The 24352-nt window shown below is 43.0% G+C and overlaps 1 long non-coding RNA gene across 1 annotated transcript in view; it reads right to left on the minus strand.

Moving 5' to 3' along the window:
• Positions 1-3820: 3820 nt before the first annotated feature.
• Positions 3821-24352, minus strand: part of LOC146182812 (uncharacterized) — a 95762-nt gene continuing 75230 nt past the window's right edge. The window contains exons 3-4 of the long non-coding RNA XR_014708665.1: positions 13160-13400; positions 3821-11476 (exon numbers count right to left, since the gene is read on the minus strand). This is a non-coding gene — a long non-coding RNA (uncharacterized LOC146182812). The remainder of the gene's footprint in view (positions 11477-13159; positions 13401-24352) is intronic.

Raw genomic sequence — 24352 nt, forward strand, 5'->3', positions numbered from 1 at the left:
AGCCGTTGCAGAGGGTAGAACGAAAAATCTTGCCTTCAGCAAGTTTGGAAACCTGGGAATGGATTACGAGTCACATAGTACGACTCAGAACTAGACCCCGTGGGCTCTAAACTTTTGACAGAGGGTGGACCTTCAATATCTTCTAACATCAAAATTTCTACTCACAGGGTGATGCTAGTAATGGTTGTAATTAACCTGCTGCTTCTTTCTTTGCTGTTTGGTCATCTGTGTTTTTTGGCGGTGTTTCTTGAGAAGGGTGTAAACAAGGCGTTGCAGTTGATGCTGCAGTTAGGACAAGCACAATTAAGCTCCTCTAACCAAATCAACTGCCATTTTTCGTATGACTATTTCATGCATACTGACCATCATGTCACTGCAAGAAAATCGCAGAAAAATTCTCCCGATTGAATAGGTTTCTTGATTGTGCTTGAATGTGGAGAAACGGAAAACGAATCAAGGAGAATTATTAAAAACAAACAGGCTATAATTGTGGTCCTATTTTGTGCATAGCAGAGGCCAGAGAAGCTGAAATCTGTCGTAGATTGGCCAACTACAAGCCCGTTATTTGTCATCATTATGCTTAAAATAATGCAGCTCAACCCAATGCATCTTACGGCATTTGATGACGTCTCATTTAAAAATGATGCAACAAACTTTCCACAAGCTGCAGAGTGTGTTTTCTCCACAGCCATTCATGCAATAAGGAAAGGGTTAGGGCATTGGCTAGGAATGTTCCCAATGTAAACCAAAAACCATGGAATAAAATGGGCATTACTTAGCTATTTGCATTTCATAATTGCATTCCTCTGATGACATGCACTAATTTGTTCCTATCTCTGTCCAGATTAATGCGGCAGAAATACTGAAGCCCCAACAAACTGTATTTTCCCTTTGTTTATTATCCGAACAGCGATTGTCAATATTAATGAGGCATAAAAAAATTGAAAAACTTTCGGCTTCAGAAATACTGTCCATATTTCGAGTCGTTCATATTAACGAGGGTCACAGAATGAGGCACGACCATATAAGATCCCCTCTGGGACAACTTTTTTAAGAACAATCATCACCGACCTGTAAAGAGACACTGTAGGCACTGTCAAGTGGCGAATTCATGCCAACCTGCAGGAAGGTGTGCAGTCTTGTTCAAAAGTGAAATGTGGACGTCAAAGTCAAACCAGATTTATATTAGTCTCACGTGGCATTAGTTGACTTAAACATTGAAATGCGGTCATTGATGTGGGGAAACTGGAAGTGACTAGGAGTCACAGTACATCCAACATCTTAATGCACTCAGAAGCAATACAGCGAGTGCGACCTGCCAATGCAAGTGGTGCCATTTTTTGTGATGGACAACAAGAAATTTCCGTGTGGCTCTTCGGTACTTTCAATGTACCGCCATGCAGTTTAGACCATACGTTAATTGGCCATCAAGGATGCCTAGGAAAATGTTCAGGAGTGCACGCCATTTTTAACAAATTCCGTACATGCCGAACAATAGTGGGCGATTTTATAAGCCCAGTGCCTAAGCTGCAGCAAGACTAAAGGACTGCCAGTGGTGGATGGAGCTACCCCTATTGAAGCTCGTGCAAGATGCAGACACCAGGTGGAATAGTGAGCATAATATGCTCTCCCACCTCCTTCAGCTTAAAGAGGCAGTTTGCCTGGAACTTGCTACCTCTGAGACAGTGGTATCCAACCTGACAACCGATAATTGAAAAACAGCTGCTGGATTTGTCAAGGCCCTTAAGCCAATTGCATCAGCAACCAAAGACCTGAGTGGGCAGAAGTATGCAACCCTGTCTTTGGTGATATGATTCCTTAACGGAACGCCTATTATGCTGAAGGAATGTGCTGCAAATGACACATTACTGTTTGCAAAAAACTTGCAGAAAATCATGAAGATTTCCTAGCCACAATAAAAAAAAGTGTATCATGGCAATAGTATATGACCCAAGGTTCAAAATCCTTTTCTGTACTGAAGCTTTCCAAGAAACAAGGCTTCTGGAACTTCCCTGGAGTGAGCTGCAGAACTCGTTAATGCCACTATCCAGTGACTGTGCTGAGCCCTAACATCCACAGCAGAAAAGGAGCTCAGTGCCAGTATACAGGACAATATTGAGAAACTTGGAAGGTAACTGGGAAGACACAACCGGGAACCAGGTCACATCGATAAATTTAGGCTGCACCTCTGAGAGTCAGTTTGCAGCAGGGATAAAGACCCTCTTGAATACTAGAAGAAAATAGGCAAGCAGAACTTTCCTGGCTGTGCCAAATGGCCATGAAATACGTGGCTACACCAGCAAAGCAAGTTCCAAGCGAAAAACTATTTCTACTGCTGGCAACACTGTCACATTTAGGCGAGAAAAGCTATTGCTGGCTCACGTGTGGAAGTTGCTATTTTTGCATCAGAACTTATAAGCACTTGAGCACATGTTTGAATGAATTTGTTACTATTCGATATTCAGGCTTTCTCGATGCAATTTTATATTCAATACAAGAAACATTAGTTGGTATTCGCACAATGCTAGTTTAACAGCACTATAACAAACACGAATATAGCAAATAGCAAATTACTGAGTTAAATGAAATGACCAGTTTGGTTGGTCTATGCTTTATTTCCATAGAACTTGTCTGTAAACGAAAAAAATTGCAAATTTGATACTCGACCAATTATAACATAGGAGTGTTTTTTTGTTTTCATTCAAGCGAAAATGTGTTAACAAGCCGGAAAAAACCTCCATGAAATGCAACTGCAATAATTTGAATTGCCCACCACAGAAGTGCATTTGAATCATTTGCGTGCATGTGTGCCACAGCATCTGAGGGCAGAAACAAAAACTTGACCAATGGCTGATTTGCATGTGACCAGCACGTGATATTCACAATTGCCTTCTTATTCCACACACCCCTGTCACTCCTATACAAACCAAAACCGAGTGCATATGCTGCACCTGCCCTCAACAAGTCCATTGACTCCGTTGCACAGAATAGCAATGCAAAAGAAGAAAGCAGTCTCGCCTGTGGCAAAAATCATTTTGCACTGTCGAGAGCAAAAAAAGCATGCTGCCACAAACTTTGTTGTACCTACAGTGTCGACAACCTTGCATGCGAGCAGAAGGCTGAAGTGCCGATTGAAAGCATCTACTCTAAAGGCGCCGTGAAGAATGATGAGAAGCGTGTTAGCCTTGCTGCTGCATCAGATGGTGCTTTCCAATTTTACATTTTAGTACTTTGTGACTGCTGATGACAGCTTGGTTGTGGCACCATGGCACCCAAACTGAGCCACCAAGAAATTGCCAATAAGCTGATTGCAACAGATGATGCAAGAGATGACTATAATGGAGGACCAGCAAGAGAAGAGTGAGCTCTAATAAGTGCAGATGCCACCAACAAAGCCAAGATTGCACCATTTTCTAAACAACTCTCTCTGCACGGAGGCAACATCCCAACTTGTGTGTTAATTTTAGCTCTGCTACACAACGAAAGGCAAGATTTATGTTTGTACCAAGCTTTGAATTTTAAAAATTCTGCATTTTGGCAGCTTTTATCTATATTAGTATGCATCGATTTCATTACCAGATGTATTTGCAGGAATTTTTATGCGTACATTTCAAACAAATATCAGATATAACAAACAAATCTTCATACCCTGTACTACTTCGTTAAAAAAGGTTTGTTGTTCTTTCGATGCATAAATTAAAACAAGAAACTAGCCTCTGAAAGACAGAACTTGGCTTTGGTTATCTGTTGACAGGGTATCATTGAGGCTAACCCAATCATCACACCCACCCAACAAAATAAGGTATATCATATAAACTGCTTGAGGAAGGATAAGGGGATCAGAGCAAACATTTATTTTTTTATCTAGAAGGATGAAATTAAGCAGACTGGCTTGAAATAGCATCAAACATAAAGCTATAAAGTTTCACAATTATATCTTCTGTAGTTTTTATTTTGTCACAGTTCACATCTTGCTTGCTTGTGGAAAGCCTAGCACAAAGAAATTGGCTATGGGTTTATAAATGGTTTTATATTTAATAAGCATAGTATAAATCAAGACACTCCCAATTTCTTTTTGAATTTCTCTGCTTTAAAGGACACAGTATGCATCATCTCCCAATGTTTAGAATGGATCATGGCTTAATTACACATTAATAAAACAAACATAGATGGTAAATCAGACTTTTTATACAAAGCATAAGTCAGCGAAGCAAAGAACATTCAAATCCATGCATTCATTAGAGCGCTATATGCTTTACACAAGCAAAGTGACATACTCAAAACAAACTTTCAGAAAACAAGCCTTAGAGTTCTAAACTAGCATACATTGCCTATGTACTTACATTACTTTACCTGCACATTTATTTGAAGCACTATTAATTGGTACAAGAGAGTATGAGTGCTACAGATATGAAAAGTTAATTTTGTAAAATCAACTTTTTTGCAATTTTTGTGATACGATCCACACATCCTCCTTTAAAATCGCTGCTGAGCGGTCCCACTGTCAGTGGCACGAGCCTGAATTCTTAAGTATATTTTATGGGCACGTCGGCTGGAGGTGGGCACGTTGGCTGGCTGCCTGTCAGCATCATGTCGAACCCATTGGTATTTTTCATGCAGATGTTCCTACTAGGCTGCATAGCGCCAGTCAGCAGTGACGGTCAAGCATCAGCATGCTCAGTCATCGATGCGTCGTCCCCTGATGGAGATTGCGCATACCAACAGTCTTTTCAAGCTCCTATGCACCTGATCATCGAGGTGCTATTCTCTCATGAAGACAGTGCCGAGAAACCACCGCTTTAAGACGATCGCTGGGCATTGTCGTGCTCAGCATCATTGACATCAACAACTCTGGCTATAAGAAGCTATAAGAAGCACGCCGCCTTCAAGTTACTTCAGTGGGCCCGTTGGCTGGCCGCCTGTAAACTTCATGTCAACCCCATTGGCATTTTTCATGCAGGTTAGTGACATAGTTTCTATTGTTAAAACTAGTGACCGATGTTTCGTGCAGCTGATGCGCGCACATAATTTTTACATGCGGCTCATCACTTGCATAAATTTTGTTTCATCCTTATTGATGTGTTATGGTGACAGAGCACAATCCGGGGCCTACAACTGAGCAAATGCTAACTGAAATACTTGAAGGACCAAAAAACATGCAGAAACGTCTAGATGAAATTGAATCAAAACTGAAAATAGTAGCAGGGTCAACAAGAGCTATCAAAGATATTAACAAAATTGGCCTCGAGGACACTGTCCGAAGTCTAGAGAAAACTGACTGATCTAGAAGACCGCTCAAGACAGAACAATGTCTTTGTTTATGATATAGCTGAGAAAGACGATGAAACACATGAAGCTTATTACAAGTGTGGTCGAGGAAGCATTCAACACCAAACTCGGTGTGCTAGTGTCGTCTGTGAAAGAATACATAGAATAGGCAAGAAACAAGACAAAACACGGCCAGTTATCATTAAAGTGATCAACCACAATGAAAAGTGAACATACTCAAGAATTGCTTCAAATTTAAAAACACAAAAAGTCTCAGTTAGTGAGGCTTTTTCAGTAGCCACTAGACAAAAGTGAAAGAAACTGGGACAGCACTAGTGAAATCAGAGGCAGAGGGGGAAAGCTCAGCTGGTCTATCACAAAATTAAAATAAACGATGAGCTGTTTAAATGGGACATTGCGAGCAATAAAAGGGTTTCCGTTCACAAAGAGACAAGCCAGCAAGCAACATAGAATTAAAAGCCCTTTTCGATGCATTACCCTTAATGCTCGCAGCATCATATATAAATATGAAGATCTACAACATCAACAAACAAACCACACATATTAAATGTAATGGAAACCTGATTAAACTGTAACATTAGCGATAATGAAATTATACCACCAGGTTACAATACATAAAAAAGACAGCAATTCTAGAGGTGGTAACGTAGTGACAATATTTCAAGTAAATTTGCACCTAATAAGACTACTTGACATACCTGAGATCGAATGCATCATAATCAAAGTACAGTAGACTCCCGTTAAGACGAACTTGCTTAAAATGAACCCTCGGTTAAGATGAACAGTGGAGGTCATTTGTTTGGTTCCCTGTAGAGTCAATGCAAAAAAATCCGCTTAAGATAAACGCTTTGCAATCGCTAATTGGTTAAGATGAATTTTCACGGCCGGCCGCACCCCACCCGCGCAGCTTACTCGACCGTCCGAGCAGCGCTTCAGCAGAAAGAAAAAAAAAAGAAAAAGCTTTTCAGTGCCACGACCATCCGTGCCGCTGACGCACGCAGACCTAAGCACGTTGGCGTCGGAAATGCGATTCTACGAAGGCGGAATAGTGCCACTGCTCATCCTCTCCCACCGTTCCCCTGCTCACTCCTTTTGTCCCCGCAGTAGGAGTAGGTTTGCGTTTCGCGTCACGCCGGCTGTCTTGGTACAACCTCGGGCAAGGACGAAACAGAGCGCAGGAGGAAGAGAGAGAGAAAAAAAAGCATGCGCGGCCCGGCCAGCAGAAACTAGCGAAACGCGGGAAAAAAAAAACGGTGAGAAGAAAAAGCAGCCAATGACGTTTCCCAATGGTGATCACGTGATAGTATCGTTATGCTAGTGCTACCGAGCTCCGCGCCTTTGCTGACTGCCAACGACGCCTACTAGGCAGTGCACATATCTATTGTTCGTGGCGGGTGTGCGCGCCATGTCCTGCAATTTTCTACCAGGCTGTACACTGTCACCTCGTGGTGTGCGCTGTTTGTTTTCGTGCGCGCCGTGTTTGCCGTGTTGCTACTATGGATAGTCGGCCAACAACTCGAAAAAAGCCGCTTGAGCTTCGTGAGAAGGCCGAAGTTTTGACCGATGTTCGTGCCAGCCGGCTTTCAAAGACTGAAATAGCGCGCAAGTTCGGCATCGCGAAAGGTACCATGAGCAGTATCGTGAAGGATGAAGTGCGGATTACCAGTGCTTTGGAAGATGGTGAGCTTGCGCCGAAGCAGAAGAGGATGCGCACAGCTATGCACAAAGACCTTGAAGACGTTCTGCTTGCCTGGGTGAAGAGAGCACTCAGTGTGAATTTGCCAGTGAATGGAGTGCTACTGAAAGCTAAGGCGGAAGAAATTGCCCTGCGACTGAATGTCGAGTTTGCGTGCAGCGATGGGTGGCTCGACCGTTTTCGGAAATGGCATGGACTGGCCTGGCCTTTTGTTGTGTTGTCGGCGAGGCCGCTGCAGTGGATGAAGCGGTCTGCAGCGATGAGAGGCGGAACAAGAAGAATGAACTCATGGACGAATATGACCCTCAAGACATATACAATGTGGACGAAACTGCGCTTTTCTACCAGCTACTCCCAAATAAAACGCTCGCATTTGCTGGTGATGACTGCGTGGCGGGCAAACGGAGCAGGCTTCGAGTAACGGTCCTCGTGGGCGCAAATATGACTGGGACTCACAAACTAAAGTTGCTGGTGATTGGCAAATCTAAAGCACCGCGCTGCTTTAAAAACATAAAAAAGCTGCCAGTCACGTACATGGTTAATTCAAAAGCGTGGATGACGCAGGCACTTTTCGAGCAGTGGCTTCAAGAGATGGATCCCCACTTCCAGAGACAGAAGAGAAAAGTTCTCATTGTTGTTGACAACTGTCCCAGACACGGCCACGTCGCCGGACTTCATGCCATCCGACTAGAGTTTCTACCAGTGAATACAACGGCGAAGCTACAGCCTATGGACCAGGGAATAATAAGTAGCTTGAAGAGGCACTATCGTCGCTGTCTGCTGCAAAGGATGCTGATTTGCATGGAGAGCAGTAAGAAGTACACAGTAAACCTGTTAAGTGCTGTCCACTTACTGACGAGCGCCTGGGAGCAGGTTACTCAAGCCACTATGCCAACGCCTTCCGCCATGCAGGATTTGTGGCACTTAGTGATTGCTCAGTGTAGAATGACTGCAATACTACAAATGAGGACCACATTGTAAACTTGGAGGATAGAAGCATTGTTTCTGCGCTGAGAAGTAAGGGTGTGTTCATTGACATCAGTGCATATGTCAGCATTGACGAAAGTGTGAAAACTTGCAGGGCTGACACACTGGACGCTCTGGAGAAGTGCTTGACCTACCATTGGAAACTGCTGCTGAAGATGACAGCTTGAATGTTATGCCTGAATCTACACTAGTTACCTGTGATGCAGCTGATGCCTGCCTAGACAGTTTAGCGCAGTTTTTTGAACAATGTGAGGGCACTGAAGGGTATCTTCAAAAGTTAAGCGAGATGTCTGCTTTTGTAGCAGGCCGTCGATTTTTATGACAGACAAAAAAAATAACAGACTGGGTAACAGTCAACAATGCCTGATGCCTTACTACTGTAGACAATCATTAGTCCAATAAATGCTTGTACTGCAGTTTATTTTCCTGAAAGGCCATTTTATTCATTTGTTCTCATATATGAGGTATTTGGACACAATCTGCATGCTCAAACATTTTTGGAAGCACTCCTGATTAGATGAACTTCTGATAAGACGAACAATTTTCATGGTCCCTTGGAGTTCGTCTTAAAGGGAGTCTACTGTATGTCTCAAAGAGTGTAACATCAGCATAGGTGGATTCCACCGGCGCACCAACAGCGATAATAGGTTTTTTGATGAAATTAACGAATTTCTGTGTTTCACCAAAAGTCATTCATGTAACATGCTAGTAGGCTGTGATTTCAACATTCCTTCTATCGACTGGAACAGCAATTTCCCCGATCCCCACTCTAAGGCAGCTGAACCACTTGCGGACCTTATAATTTTGCATGGCTTAACACAATTGGCAAAGGAACCTACCCGCATCCAAAACGCCACTGCATCGATTATTACATCATTCCTTAGTCAGCAATAGTCTACTCCAATGTGACCCAAAAATACAAGTTGTTGACGGTATATATGACCACAGAATGATATGCTTATCATTAGAAAAACCACATGACAAAAAACAGAAAGCGAGAACATTCAGTACAAATCTTCGCACGTGCTAGTGGCATCAATATATTGGATGCCTTAGTTCATTTTCTGATTTTGATTTCCTTGCTGCATCAAGTGCATGCTCCGTAGACGACTTGTGGTGTTTTTTCAAGGAACGTGTTCTAGGGTGCATCTAGCACTTTACCTGTATGGCTTAAAAGATAGCATCAAGCGATCCGTGGAAAATGAAGGAAATTGTGCGCCTAAGAAGAAAAGCACAAAAAAAGAGAAAACTGCACCACAAGTGTCCCTCGAAAAATCATGCACACAAACTTTCCACTTTGCGGGTAAAGTTAAAAAACAGCATCTGTAAAGCCAAAATGTACTTCCATACTGTGTCTATGAAGAATTTTTTCCTTTCTTCCCTGGCAATGTTCTGGTGCTAGTCCCTTCAAAAAAGGAGCCATTATCCAGTTTTGCATAAATGATAAAACCGTGACTGACAAAGCTTCAATAGCACTATCTTTCAAATAATTTTTTTTTGTGTTTACAAATGATGATGGTATGAGACCAAACTTCAATCTGTGCAGTAATTATTTGCCTATTGATAACATCTCTTTACAGAAGAAGATGTGTCCTTATTGCGACGTCAAAAAGTTTCCAGGAATAGATGCCATACCAAACCCATTTCTTGTAAGGTATATCGAGTGGTGTGCAAAATACTTGTGTATAATATTTGCCATATCATGTCGGGAGGCAAAATACGAAATGATTTGAATTGGGCTAAAATTACACCAATACCTAAAACTAGAGACCGCTCACTAATTACTTCTCACAGGCCCATTTCATTACTGTGCACGTGTGCAAAGATACTCGAGCACATTATCTTCAAACATATTTCGACATTTCTTGAACAAAACATCATAGATAATCGGCCGCACAGGTTCCATAGAGGGCTATCTACTCACTCAGCTAATGAAAGCTGTTCACGACCGGCAGTTCTAGATAAACAAGGACAAATAGACATAATATTTTTGGATTTCAAAAAAGCATTTGACTGCGTGCGTCACCAAAAATTACTTCTAAAGCTAAAACCAATATTAAAAAATGACAGTCTGTTCTCTTGGATACAAGCATATCTTTCATTCAGGAAGCACAGCATTTCCAGTGATCGAGTGTTTTCAAATCTTGAACTTGCTTGTTCTGATATCCTATAGAGATCTGTTCTCGGGACGTTATTCTTATCTTTATTAATGATATAGTCACAATTTTACCGGTAAAAATCAGACTGTTTGCAGATGACTGCGTACTCTATCATGAAGTTAATATTCCAACTGATCAGGCCTTTTCAGGTTCTTCACATATTGCTATCGAAATTAAATTTCCAATATTTTATCAACGAACACATTCTCTCTTCTGTAAAATGTTGCAAATACTTCCGTACAAATACAAATGCTACAAATACTTAGGAGTATTTCAACATCCGACCTCAAATGGAATGAACACATCTCTTACATTACAAAACAGGGCATACAGAGGCTGGGTTACCTGAAGAGCTCTTGGTGCCCATCAACCCAAGAAATTAAAACTTTTAGCATATAAAACTTTCATTAGGCTAATTCTTAAATACGCTCTATTATATTAGATCCACACACCTCCAATATAAACAAGTTAGAGAGCATTAAAAAACTGATGATTCATATTCAATTCCTACAACTGGCATACATCAGCAACAACACTTGTGAAAAAGGCGAACTTAGAACCATTACAGGTCAGACGCTGCAGAGAGAGGTACAAGTTCATGTGCTTACTCTACCATAATAAACTGGGAACAGACAAGAACACATATACTGAATCAGTCACCAGACGTCCAACACGATCACACCATTCAAAATATTGGGATATAGATGCAAAATCAATGCCTTCAAAAATTCGTATTTCCCATGAACAATCTGATATTGGAACTCGGTAAATCCAGACACTGTGAAAGGGTCCTCAGTCGCATCATTTTGCGATGCACTTAGGCCAAACGTGAGTATGTGAAATGTCTCTGTGCGGTGATTAAACAGTATTCTGTCCGCTATTTTTTTTTATTGTTTACTTTTTCTTTTTGCTTCTGGCGCTACCATGTTGCACTGTTTTATTTTACAGCCATGGTGTATAAGTAGCACCGATTTCTTTCCATTTTTTTCATCTGCAACCTTTGTTGAGAGTGTCTTTATTTTGCATCTATTCTGTGTTCTGTTCATATCATTATCGCCCACTCCTGCCTAAGTCCTACAATTAAGGCTGGCAGTACTTTTAAATAAATAAATGCTTCAATATTCAAATCTTACTCTAACAATCATTGAAAAAACTATGCACTAAGACTGCATTTCATGTCATCTGTAAGGCAATGCGGCAATTCACCACTTAGCATGCAGCTAAATAGCCAAGAAGGTGACCAAACTCACCATTAAAGTACCCAGGACTTGAGAAACACTGGAGACAGGAGTCTGGTAATAAGAGTGAACAGTTCGCATACTGCCATGGCTGCTGGCCGTGACAACTGCAGGGAGTCACAGGTAAGGTAACCATATATATTTTCACTGCACTGTCAAAAATGACAACCCAACCAACATCATTATCAATATATTAGATGCAGCAAACATCCCAAAAGAGTAATATCATGCTCCTATTACATTCATTTGAACAGCAGCTTGATTTGCCCTAGCAACGTGGCACGCAAAATATTAAACCAATAGCAAGAACATGCCTAGATGCTCACTGCTATGAAATACAATGGCAATACATTTTTGTGCAAGAGAAAATATGCTTTAAACTACTGAAATTTCATTATTGCTCGTTGTGCACCCAAACAACAAATCTTCTGAATACAAATGATACAAGAATTGCACAATGAGCTGGCACATGTCCCTTGGGATCATCACCATCTAAAAAGCCTACTTCACTTGGTATCAAGCAGCAAGGACACACAACAATTTATTCCTTTTGAAGTTACTAAAATGGTCTATCCAGATCAGAAATGCCAAAATTTGATGATAAACACCCCACTACCATCATAGCCAACTAAGTATTCCTTGGAAAAATTTAAACAAAAATGTCCCATCTTTCTCTTCCTTCTGCATGTGACCTATAGTGAACTAACCAATAATGACTAATTCTTAAATTCTGAATCTGAACTATAACGAATTCCATTACAGTAATAGCCCCAGCTTAAAAAACAGCTATACAAGTCATCATGTTCTGCTAAAAAGCAATGACAAGAGAGCAGTCTTGAGGCAAAGTTGTGCATGCCCCTTGTTTAAAATAAAATTTCAAACTGTAGTTCCAGTTACAGTGGAGAACAGAATGCATATCATGCTATAACAAAACATGAGAGAAAACTGAGCAACAGTTGGTAAGGAGCCTCTGAGTCCCCCGAAGGCGACATCTGTTCAAGCAGGTGTTTGCATGTACTGGGCGACAGCATGGACCCCAAGCACTGATGCTTACCCAAGAGCGTGGCACCGCCGTGTCTGGGGAAAAGGATCCTGGTGGTTGAGCCGATGCTCAGTGTTTCTCACTTTAAGGCCCCTCGGCAGAGCCAACCCACCATTTTGGCCGATGCTTTCCATAGACAGCAATCCAGCCTGATCCAACCGGGAGTGGGATTGCCGCACACAATACAGCCGCTCTGGCGTGGTTGATGCAGAGATATGACTAATCTAGTGCACTATAATTATAGTTATAATTGAAGCATCCCTGTTAAAGTTTCTAGGGACTCGTACTGACTCAATATTTGTCTCCGTTTCTACATGTTAGATGATGATGATACCAGAGGCGATACCTTGCGGCACCTTTGAGTACTAGGCACTGTACTCGCTCTTGTGCACACGGAGAAAATTTGTCTGTGTCCATTTGCTATCACTCATTATATGCTGCTGATATAGAAAATAACATCCAGTGCTCTTGTTAGCACTATTATTGCTAGAATGCCTTGCTTATTTCCTGAATTCATCATTTACAAGTTCCCATCAACTAGGAGTTTACCTCAAACTTGTTACTTTATTTAGTCAGTTCAAACATAGGAACATCGACGTAAGAAAATTTACAATGTAAAAACATTTTCGACCGCAAGCAGGACTTCGTTCTATCAAGGTTTCACTGTATTATAACACTGAAAGTAACAAAAAAAGATAACGTATAAAGAAGCGCAACAGTGTCTTTTTTTGTACATAACTCTACTTACTCTCTTGTGGTTCAGCAGGGCCCAGCTCCACAGCAGATGTCAGCACCAGCTCAGGCCACATCCAGTGAGCCTAATACAGGGGCATCTGCACCCCCGGTGGAAGTGGTTGGTGCACCTCCACCTCGCTACAAGCAGGCCGTGAGGTTCTTCAAGTCAGCCAGCCACCAGGCTTCTCCTCACATGGGGAAGCTAAACTCAAATGCATCCTTGCATCCTGCATGGATCTCCAGTGCAATGGAAGCTGCAATGGACACAATCCAAGATAGTCCCAAACCATCAACACCCCAGAGGTGGCGAGATTTCTTGGAAAAAACGAAAAAAGGCAAGCCTCAAACCACGGGAGACAAAAGCAACCTAGTTCATTATTCATTCTTTTTACACACATTAGATGGAATCCATAGTAAGTTTGATTTGCAGAAGACTGACTTTTAAGATGACCTGTCGCTTTAAGTGGGCAGGAAACTAACCCGAGTGCCCAGCACACAAATATTTTAAGAAATTATGAAGTCATCTGCTACGTCAAAGCGCACATACAATCTCTGGTGGCATGCCATCATAGTTGATAGCAGCATTGCAGCTTGTGGAGATAAGCTATTGATTAAAGTTTGAAGCAGTGGCTGCCACTCTTGTAACATGAAAAACGACAACAATATGAAGTGTCTACATCCAACCAAACCTTAATGTTATTCTAAATAAAATGCAAGACCTTTTAAACCAACTGCCGGAATCCTATTTGCAGGTTGGTGATTTTAATCCCCTCTTATTTTGGGGGGAGTGAAATAAAACTGACATGTGGGGCCAGACTATAGAGGATTTTATTTTATGCAATAATGCATGCTTGCTAAACACCAGTAAACCTGCTTACTCTTCTCTAAGCTCAGGAAAAATGAGTTGCATAGATTTGTTTTTGAGCTGACCCAGTGTTTTTAGCTATTTTAAATGGGAAGGTTTGGGCAACCCCTATGGGAATGCCCACTTACCTACACTAATCATTTTATCATCTGCACCAAATGTCATCCCCAGAAAACCAAGACGCCAGAAGATTCATATGGCAGACTGAAATGTTTTTAGACAGGAAGCTAATTTAGCTAAAATCTTTTCAGAAACTCATAATATTGATGAAGTCAATTAACTGTTCACAACTTAAATTGTAAATGACACATGTCAGGCCATTCCACATCCACTGGTATTGTAAAACACCATCACAAAGTATGGTGGACATGTGATTGCAAAGATGCAAAAAACAAAACAAAGCATGGGGCATATTTGGAAGGTACCCGTCACATGAGAATCTAATAATATTCGTACGTTCATCATAACACGAAAGAAGAATCTTGGAAAAATGATATATCATCTATAATTAGCTGTCACTTCTAAAAAAATTTGGCAGCAGGTACACAAGCTAAATGGTACTTTCCACCTTCAGAGTTCTGGTTTTAGTAGACCCAGGAGTGCAAACAAATATATATGAACAGGCAGATATAATAGGTGAACATTTCTTCAAACAACCCAGTTTCTTTTAAGGTACAAAATCACAGCTGAGAACAAAAAAAACGAACTATACAATAGTTTACTCACACTTCAAGAAGTAAAGAAAGTCCTAGTTGCTAGTAAACAGACAGTGCTTCAGAAAGATGAAATACATTACAATATGCTTGCATATCTATCCGATCCCCCAGTACAAGCACCTTTAAAATTTTTAAACAAGATATGGCTACTTAGAAAATGCCGAAAGATTAGATTAGACACATTTTTAAGCATGCTTTTTCTAAAATCAAGAAAACACGCAACCTCCCCAGGTTGTTACAGGCCCATAGCTCTCACTAGCTATCTCATAAAATCTTCTCAAAGCATTTTAAACACCAGACTAACCTTCATTTTAGAATCTCGCCAACTTCTCGATATTCATCAATGCTGTTTTAAAAGAAGATGCTGAACTTCAACTTCAGATGACTTAGTCCGACTTGATAATGCAATCAGAGATGCATTCATGCCCAAACCACTCTGCCTTGCAGTCTTCGACTTAGAGAAGGCACACAACACCACTTGGAGATACAGAATCATAAGTAGCCTAGGAGACTTACCACCATATTCAGAAACACACCTTCACTCGAACTTCTAATTAAAGTGGCCATCGAGGCCTGTTTTTCGTTTCAGAAAGCAACCCCCACTGGAATCGCTCCTCCAGTGGCGGAGAAAGCTTCACTTTTCTCGAGAATCGAGAGTCGGCGACGACACTACTTTGGCTGCTTCTCGACCGCCACTCCACCTCTAAACATGGCGGACATCGCATCACTCGCTCACTGTGTGGACTTCGTTCTACCAGTATAGCAAACTTTTCAGGAAAGTGGATATGGCGAGGATGCACCGAACCTTTCTCTAAAGCACAGGCTGAGAGTGACAGCGACCCTGGACTTCTGCCACACTATCGTTTTATGAATGTGGCCATGGCTAGCCTGCGGCTGTCCCTGCCTCTCACGTCGAACATGGATTACCGTGATCAGCCACCGACATCTGTGCTGTGTTGATCGTCGCATTAATGCAATTCGCTTTTGTGGCATGGGGACATTCCAAGTCATTACCGGATAAGTGGACAACTTTTCGGAGTCTACCGAGTGCAGAGTTTGAGGTGCGATTTGACCCTTAATGGTGAGCTCCCCCACTGCCGGACTCGAGAGTTGAGCGGTGGCAGCTCAACTACCTTCATGAACAATACCTTCATGAGCCTTCATGAGCTACAATACCTTCATGAACCCGGTCTGGGCATTTCACGCGCTACCAGACCTCAGGGATAATGATCTGTGCAAACACTGTGATGCAAGAGGGACCCTCGACCACATAATCTGGGAGTGCCCACAATCCCCAGGGATAGCCCTAAATATACCATGTAGAGAAGCCTGGGATACGCTGCTGCGAAGCGCGAACCCTGCAATCTAGCACTGCACCGTCCATCTGGCGGAAGAGGATGCAACAAGCCAAGGGCTGCCTGCCAGCTTCTAATCTGCGGGCGCACGACTCCCCGTCTTCCCCAGCGCGCATGCAGAGGAGGGGAAGAGGACGCCCATTTCCTATAGAAATAAAAGTTGTGCAACCAACCAACCAACACTGTGACCGGACGCTGAAACGTCTCTGCACCTTCTTTATCCTCTGCATTTTCTTTCTCCACGACACTCACGTACCTCGGGCCCTTAGCAACACTGGGAACGGCAAGGGCATCTCAGTTGTTTCTCTCCTCCATGGAGCCATCCGATTGCCACTACCTTGGGCTTGGTTTAAAGCTGTTTTCTTTTTGCGCAATTTGCGCACATGGCTTTGCTCAAGCGGATTGGCTGTGCACGCCGGTTTTCTGAAGGCCGTTTATGGTCTCTGATTAGCTCTCACATGGGACGCATCGCTTTTCAAGCGCACCATTCCGCGTCTCCCATTGGCTGGCATGATTGGCGCGTCATTTTTTATTTCTTGCCGTTTTTCATTTGCGCATCTCCATTGGCACTTTGTGCAGAGGTACACTGTAGTGCAGTTTTTCCTTGCCCAGAGACAGTAGATTGGATTGCAACCGTGCACGCAATGAGCCTTGGAAGCTTTAGTAAGACGTGGAACAAAAACCGCGCTGCCCGATGACGACACCACGGGTTCAAATTAAAGTGCGAGTTGCATCCCTGATCACAGTACACTGAGTTGACACCCACGGCAGAGCCCATTCTGTCAGGAAGGCCCGCGACCCAATGCCCAAAGCGAGTTTCACCTGGGCGTTAGTGCGGAATTCGCCCCGCAAGGGCACCTTGTGTAAACTAGGTGTTGGTGCTTGGTGCCACCACGGACCCTGAGCCCCCATACCGAAGCTGTAATCCGTACCGTGGCGATAGGTTGAGAGGTGAAGGGAAGAAACCTTGAACGGTGGCGGTCGAGGCCATGGTCAAGCCTCGGCCGATGGGCTCCTCGCCTGTCCACCAGGCGAGGGGCTCCGAGACCTTCCTCTGCGTATAAGGGTGGACCAGAGGCGACATATATTAGGACCCCTTAAAACAATTCATACTGCATGAAAAAACTACCTTTAAAAAAACCTGATCGACCCCCGAAAAGGAGTCGCACCGAAGTGACGCAAAAAATCAGTACACCAACTGAGAACTTTCCAAAATTTCTTGTCTTGCACTCTGTAACCGAATCTCAACCAGTAAATGAACTGTCAGTCTTTGTGATTGCCAACTCTCTGAAGGCCATCATTGGGGCAAACTACAAAGCGAAAAAACTAGGATCTGGTGACCTGCTAATAGAGGTATCAGACAAAAGTCAATCTGACAACCTTCTCATAACAAAAACGTTTGCTCACCTTGACGTTCAGGTATCACCCCACCGCAGTCTTAACAGCTGCCAGGGAGTTGTCTCTGAGCGAGACCTCCTAAACAAAACAGAATCAGATCTCCTTGAGGGCCTACAGAACCAAGGTGTAACAGCAGTACGAAGAATACCAATGAGGCAAAAGAACGAAGAAATAAAAACGAAACATATTGCTCTCACCTTCAACCAGAGCACACTTCCTGAATTTGTCAATGTGGAATTTATCCGATGCAAAGTTAGCCCGTACATACCAAGCCCCCGCATGTGCTTCAAGTGTCAGCGGTACGGGCATGGTAGCCAGACATGTCGAGGACGCCTTACCTGTGCAAACTGCAGCGCGCATGACCATGCAACCGATAAATGCAGTGCAAATGACTACAAATGTGTGAACTGCGAGGGCACCCACCCTGCATACTCACGGTCCTGTGCAGCCTTTCAGGCCAAAAAAGAAGTAATCAATATACAGATAACTGAGAAGATAACATACGGAGAGGCCCGAAAAAAGCACAAAATGCTTTCCTCCGCTCCCTATGCTAACGCAGCCCGCAGAGGGGCCAGGCCGCGTCTAGTAACGGTGGGAACGCAGTGCAATGCTGCTGACGTGCTCCCACCACGGCTCCTCACTAAGCAGCCACCAGCTGCACCAATCTTTGCAATCCCGGAGGTCACTTTCCCCCAGACGTCCGGGACACCAAAGAGGACTTTGTTCCTCTTGAAAAACCTCCTGCCTCCATGACTTCACCAGAGGCGATGGAGGTGAGCACGGACTCCGCAGCGTCAGCGGCGCCTAGGGAGTCCGCCAATGAGAGGCGGGGCCTGCTGGACCGTCTCAAATAAAAAAAACATACACCAGTTAAGCCCCCTGATAAGGGCGGCGAGTCCTAACCCTACTCTATATTCCTTCCACACCTACCAAAATGGCTACCGAAGAGTATCATTTATTGGAACTGTCGAGGACTCCTAAAAAATCTGGATGACGCATATGAAATCCTCGCCGAACACCAACCAAACAGTTTGTCTGCAAGAAACGCATCTGAAACCAACAGACACAAGTTTTCTCAAGCAGTATCGTATATTCAAGAAAGATAGGCAAGGCAGTACTCACCCCTCCGGTGGCGTTGCCATTATAACACAAAAGTCAATCGCTTGTCGAAACATCTCGATTAACACAGACTTAGAGGCAGTGGCAATACAAGCCTTAATATTCGGTAAAATAACAACGGTATGTTCGCTGTATATTCCGCCAGATCATAGGCTATGCAACAAAAATTTTGAAAAGCTGATTGACCAACTCCCAGAACCATGGCTGCTGGTCGGAGACTTTAATGCCCACCACCCATTATGGGGATGTACAAGAACGGACTTCCGAGGTGCACTAATTGAAAAGTTCTCGTCCTCAGGATCATGTTTACTCAACTCAAAACAGCCAACATACTACAGCTCAGCTCATAATACGTACACAGCCATTGACTTAGCCATTGGCTCTCCGATGCTCTTGGCAGCTAGAGTGGGTTGTTATTGACAATCTATATGGAAGCGACCATTTTCCCATCTCTGTGAAGTACACAGGCAATAAAAATGTAAATGCATCTAGTCCCAGGAAATTTAAAGAATATGTGGCCAACTGGGAGATGTTCAGGGAACACTCAGCTCTGCCCTGTTCATCAGTTACTGGCTTAGGCGTTGACGAATCTCAACTCTTGATCACGCTGCACATTATAGATGCTGCAGAAAAACACATTCCACAAACATCAAGTAAGCCACGAAACAAACGAAGGCCGTGGTGGAATGCAGAATGTAAAACTGCCCGTGAAACACAAAACAAGGCATGGTCGAAGTTACGCCGATACCCCACGGCTGAAAACCTAATAGAATTTAAGCGCGCAAAGGCAAATGGCAAACGTGTTCGACGCATCTCCAAGCGAGAAAGCTGGTCATCATTCCTTTCTTCTGTGAACTCTTATTCTGATTCTCACAAAGTATACAACAGAATAAGAGCACTCAAAGGAAATAACACTCTCCCAACACCCCTTGTCAGCACTAGTGGTGACTCTCTTGAACACCAAGCAGACACACTAGGGCAACACTTCGAATATGTATTCAGCTCAGCGCACTATACAGATTCTTTTTTGCGGCAAAAGGTAACTGAGGAGAGGAAGCCTATATGTGATAAAAGACCGTGCACAGGAGGGTACAATAGCCCTTTCACCATGCAGGAGCTGAAGATTGCACTTGGCACATGTGGGAACACAGCACCAGGTCCTGACAGGGTCACATATGGAATGCTCAAACACCTGCATACGGGCACGCTTGAAACCCTACTTTGCCTGTATAATAAAATATGGGCCACAGGACGCTTTCCTAAAGCATGGAAGGAAGCGGTCATCATCCCAATATTAAAACCCGGAAAAGAACCCACACTTGCTGCTAGTTATCGGCCTATCGCACTAACCAGCTGTCTATGCAAGCTTTTTGAGAAAATGGTAAATCGTCGCCTTCTTCATTTCCTTGAATACAATGGTCTTCTTCATCAAAACCAAGCTGGTTTTAGAGCTGGGCGATCAACAGCTGATCAGCTCATTGCCTTTAAGTCTTATGCAAGGGATGCTTTTGTACATGAACAACATTGTTTATCTGTCTTTTTCGATCTTGAAAAAGCATATGATACCACTTGGCGCTATGGTATCATCCGCGACCTCTTCTCTCTTGGCATCACAGGAAACATGTTGAACACAATTCGAAGTTACTTGTCTGAACGGACCTTCAAAGTTCGTGTTGGCAATGCATATTCAAAGCAGTGCATTCAGGAAAATGGTGTCCCTCAAGGTGGTGTTCTCAGTTGCACACTTTTCGTAGTCAAAATGAACTCTTTAAAAAGCGTGCTGCCAAAAACTATTTATTGTTCTGTATATGTTGATGACGTCCAGATAAGCTTCAAATCTTGCAACTTGGCCATCTGTGAACGACATATTCAGCTAGGTGTAAACAAATTGTCCAGGTGGGCTGATGACAATGGGTTTAAATTTAACTCTGGAAAGAGTGTTTGTGTACTTTTCTCTAAGCAGCGTGGCATCAGGCCTGACCTCAACATTACACTGAATGGTCAGAGCCTTGCCTTTAAAAAAGAACATAAATTTCTTGGCGTAGTTGTTGACAAAAAACTTTCCTTCATTCCCCACATAAAACAGTTGCGACTTAAGTGTCTGAAAGCAATGAATTTGCTAAAAATTCTCTCTCACCAGTCATGGGGCACAGACCGCGACTGCCTTCTGAACCTTCTGAATAGTGTAGTTCTATCACGCATTGACTATTGCTCGATGGTTTATGGGTCAGCATCATCCTCTGCGCTAAAATTGCTCGATCCCGTGCACCACCTCGGCCTTCGCCTCGCTACGGGCGCTTTCCGAACTAGCCCAATTGCTAGCCTCTATGTCGAGGCGAACCGATGGTCACTGCAACGAAGGAGACAATTTACTTCTCTAACTTATGCTATGAAGGTACTATGCCAACTGGACCATCCATGTCGTCGGCTCCTGCTTGACAAAACTGGCACAGCACTTTTCTCAAAAAAACCATCTCTAACACCACCATATCCAATCAGAGTTGCCACGCATATTGAATATCTGAATGTTTCGGTTACCAGTCTTCATACAACTTCCATAAAAGACCTAATTGCTCCTTGGAAAATGCATGGTGTTAATTGTGACCTGTCGTTTCTTGAAGTGGGCAAACATGCATCCCCTATTGCCATACAGCAGCACTTCATGTCACTTCAGGAGAAGTACACTTGTGCTGAATATTACACTGATGCTTCGAAGTCTGCTCAAGTCTCCTGTGCAGCACACGGACCACAGTTTTCACAGTCAAAAACCCTGAACAGTTATACTAGTATATTTACCGCTGAATGCCATGGTATCCTTTTAGCTGTGAGACACATTATAGAAAATAAAATACAGACATCAGTCATCTACACAGACTCCCTCAGTGTTTTAACGTCCCTATCCTTTTGGAAATTGCATAATAAGAACCCAGTCTTGAACTCTCTTTATAACACCCTTATGTTTGCCCATGAACTAGAAATTAAAATTACACTGTGTTGGGTGCCAGGCCACTGCTGTATACCGGGTAATGAGGCAGCTGATAGGCTAGCTGCGTCAGCTGCCCTTCGAAATGGCACAGACATTGATAACTTATCATGACCTCAAACCACACATAAAAAACATGATTCGACAACAATGGCAAGAGGAATGGGACGCAGCATCAGAAAATAAACTACACACAATAAAGCCAAGGATAGGCAGATACACCACAGAAAAACAAGACAGATTTAAAGAAGTAGCCCTGTGCAGGCTGAGAATTGGTCACACATACATAACCCATACATATCTTTTAACCAACTCTCCTGCACCGCACTGCTCGAGATGTGGTGATCGGCTCACTGTTATTCATGTTTTAATCATATGTGTACAACTGGAACAAGAAAGAAGACGTCATTTTCCCTCCTTGTTCACTCATCAAATACCTGCACACCCATCCATTTTTATTGGCGACAACCCAATGTTTCCTTTAAAACAGGTGCTTAAATTTTTATCACAAGTAGGCTTTTTACATGAAATTTCTTATCGACGTGGGTCTCAGCCCGCTCCTCCTTAAGAGGACGGATGAGATCCTTTAAAACATCTACTTATACATTGCACATCCATTATATATCGCAAATGAATTTTAGGCCCTATACACCATTGTTTTTAGCAATTTTACAGAGCGAATACATTTTTAGGCCCTATACACCACTGTTTTTTATTCTTTCATGAAAAATCACAACTATTCCATTATATAAACTTGAGTACACCGTTAACCTTGAGTCTGGCGCTCTTTGGCCTGAGTCGCCCTTGCGCCATTAAAATCCATCATCATCCATCATCATCAGTGCAGAATTCGATGCCAGCACAGAGTTTGTGATTGTGGGTGTGAAAGCGTTAAGCAATTTTATCGCGCTCATGAAGTGTGGAACCTGCGATGAGATCGTGAAGATGCGAACCGTCAACCACTGGAGTGTCACAACGGACCTCAGCAGTAGCTCGGCTTGCTGATCGCTGCTGGAGCGAACATTCCTGCTTTTTGTCGCGTACTACTCACACGCAGCGCTTCTGCTTATTTTACTGAGTACCCAACTCACGTCCGTATTGGTTCTTCTATTGTGGCAGCTCAGCCATGCGATGGTATCAAAGTATATATCGTGCCTCAACTTGCCGCGCAATCGCGGTGGGGCTGCGCGCTCAGCCCACACAAAAAGAACATCTGCATGAATAACATACTTGCTGTGCGCGAGCTTAAAATAAAAATGCACTGCAGAATACATTGTGCAATTTTTCCCGACTTGGCAAAATTTTTTATGGTTTTCCTCACATTTCCCCGATTTTTCCCGGTGCATGAAATTTCCCTGACAATTCCCAGTTTTCCCGGTTGCGAGACCCCCTGCAGATGAATACAGGAAACCAGGAAAAGTTATCACAAACTCTGTAGCAGCACGCACCCTGGCCACCACACGAGAGCAGTGATACACATATACCAGCTCCTGCATCCTGAACTTCTCCAAACTTTCTTCAGCAATAGATGCAGGGTCCACTCCACGCATAGTACTCTTAGTACATGTCAATGAAGACTGATTAGAATGGAGGTATATGACCTGCAGCGTAGCAAATCTGACACACAATTATAGTTTGCAGATTTGTAAACGATACCTCGTCTCTCGAAAGGTCGCACCTAAGGAGTATCAAGATATTGATCGGTCAGACTCTTGAATTGGTGCTGGATAGTTTTGCAATTTTTCATTTTCAGCATTCCATCGCTTATTGGTATGAGTGCGACAGCAATCACATCGAAACCATTTTCAGCAAATAAATCCATAGACATTCAATTGGCAGGCTGGCAAAGCAATCTGCCGAGCCCCCTTCCCCCTCTCGGGGAGGTGAAAGTCATGCGTGTGTACAAACTAATGAAACTTTACAATACCTAATCCTAAATAGCTAGCCTGAAACCTGATCGAAAACCCCGCGAACATGGAAAGGCCTTACCACGAAGAAGCACCAGGCACTGAACTTGTGTGAACCACAGGATAGGATTTCTTGTCCACGTCAGCACTAAGTTAGTCGTTGAAGCAAATCCTTGTGATAGCCACCCTGTTCTATTCCACACGCATGTGATGCTTCCATTCTTTTCCTTAATTGCTTCTCCCTCTTTCCAACAGCTACAGACACCATGTGGTGCAGGCTCCTTATACTACCCAGCTATCAAAATTATAAATCAGGGACTACATCAAACAAAATTTAATGATGCTTTTTAGCCCTTCCTGTGCAACAGAGATCACAATATACCCCATTATCAAATGATGAACCAATGACCATAGGAAAATCAAACAAAACAGAAGACTCAATTCCTAAACTTCAACAGGGGAGAAAAAATACAGTTTAGCAGTATGGCTTGTTGCTGAAATATTAAAAAACAGTCCTCATCCTCTGCTGTGCTGCAAGTTTATAGATAACTTGAAGTCACCCTAAAATGACACTGTCACATTCTATTTACGAAGGTACCACTTTTCCTGAAAATGGAGCTTTTGAAAACATTGAAAGGCCAAGAAAAAGCCAAATGCTGAAAGTAACCTGGAATGTGTCAAAGTGTATTTTTGGGCATGGATCTCGGAGGATAAGATGCATTGCCTTCAGACCTTTCTCAATTTATTGGTGAGAAAAAATTTCAATTTTCTCCCCAGTAACTGTCTTTTGTTGCCAGACAAGTATTACCATCACAAAAAAAAAATGCTCTCCAGATAACCAATCCCGTTTTTAGCTCAATTTT

The sequence above is a fragment of the Amblyomma maculatum genome, chromosome 7 (assembly GCF_055883805.1).
Source record: "Amblyomma maculatum isolate TAMU_Amacu chromosome 7, ASM5588380v1, whole genome shotgun sequence".
NCBI lineage: Eukaryota > Metazoa > Arthropoda > Arachnida > Ixodida > Ixodidae > Amblyomma > Amblyomma maculatum.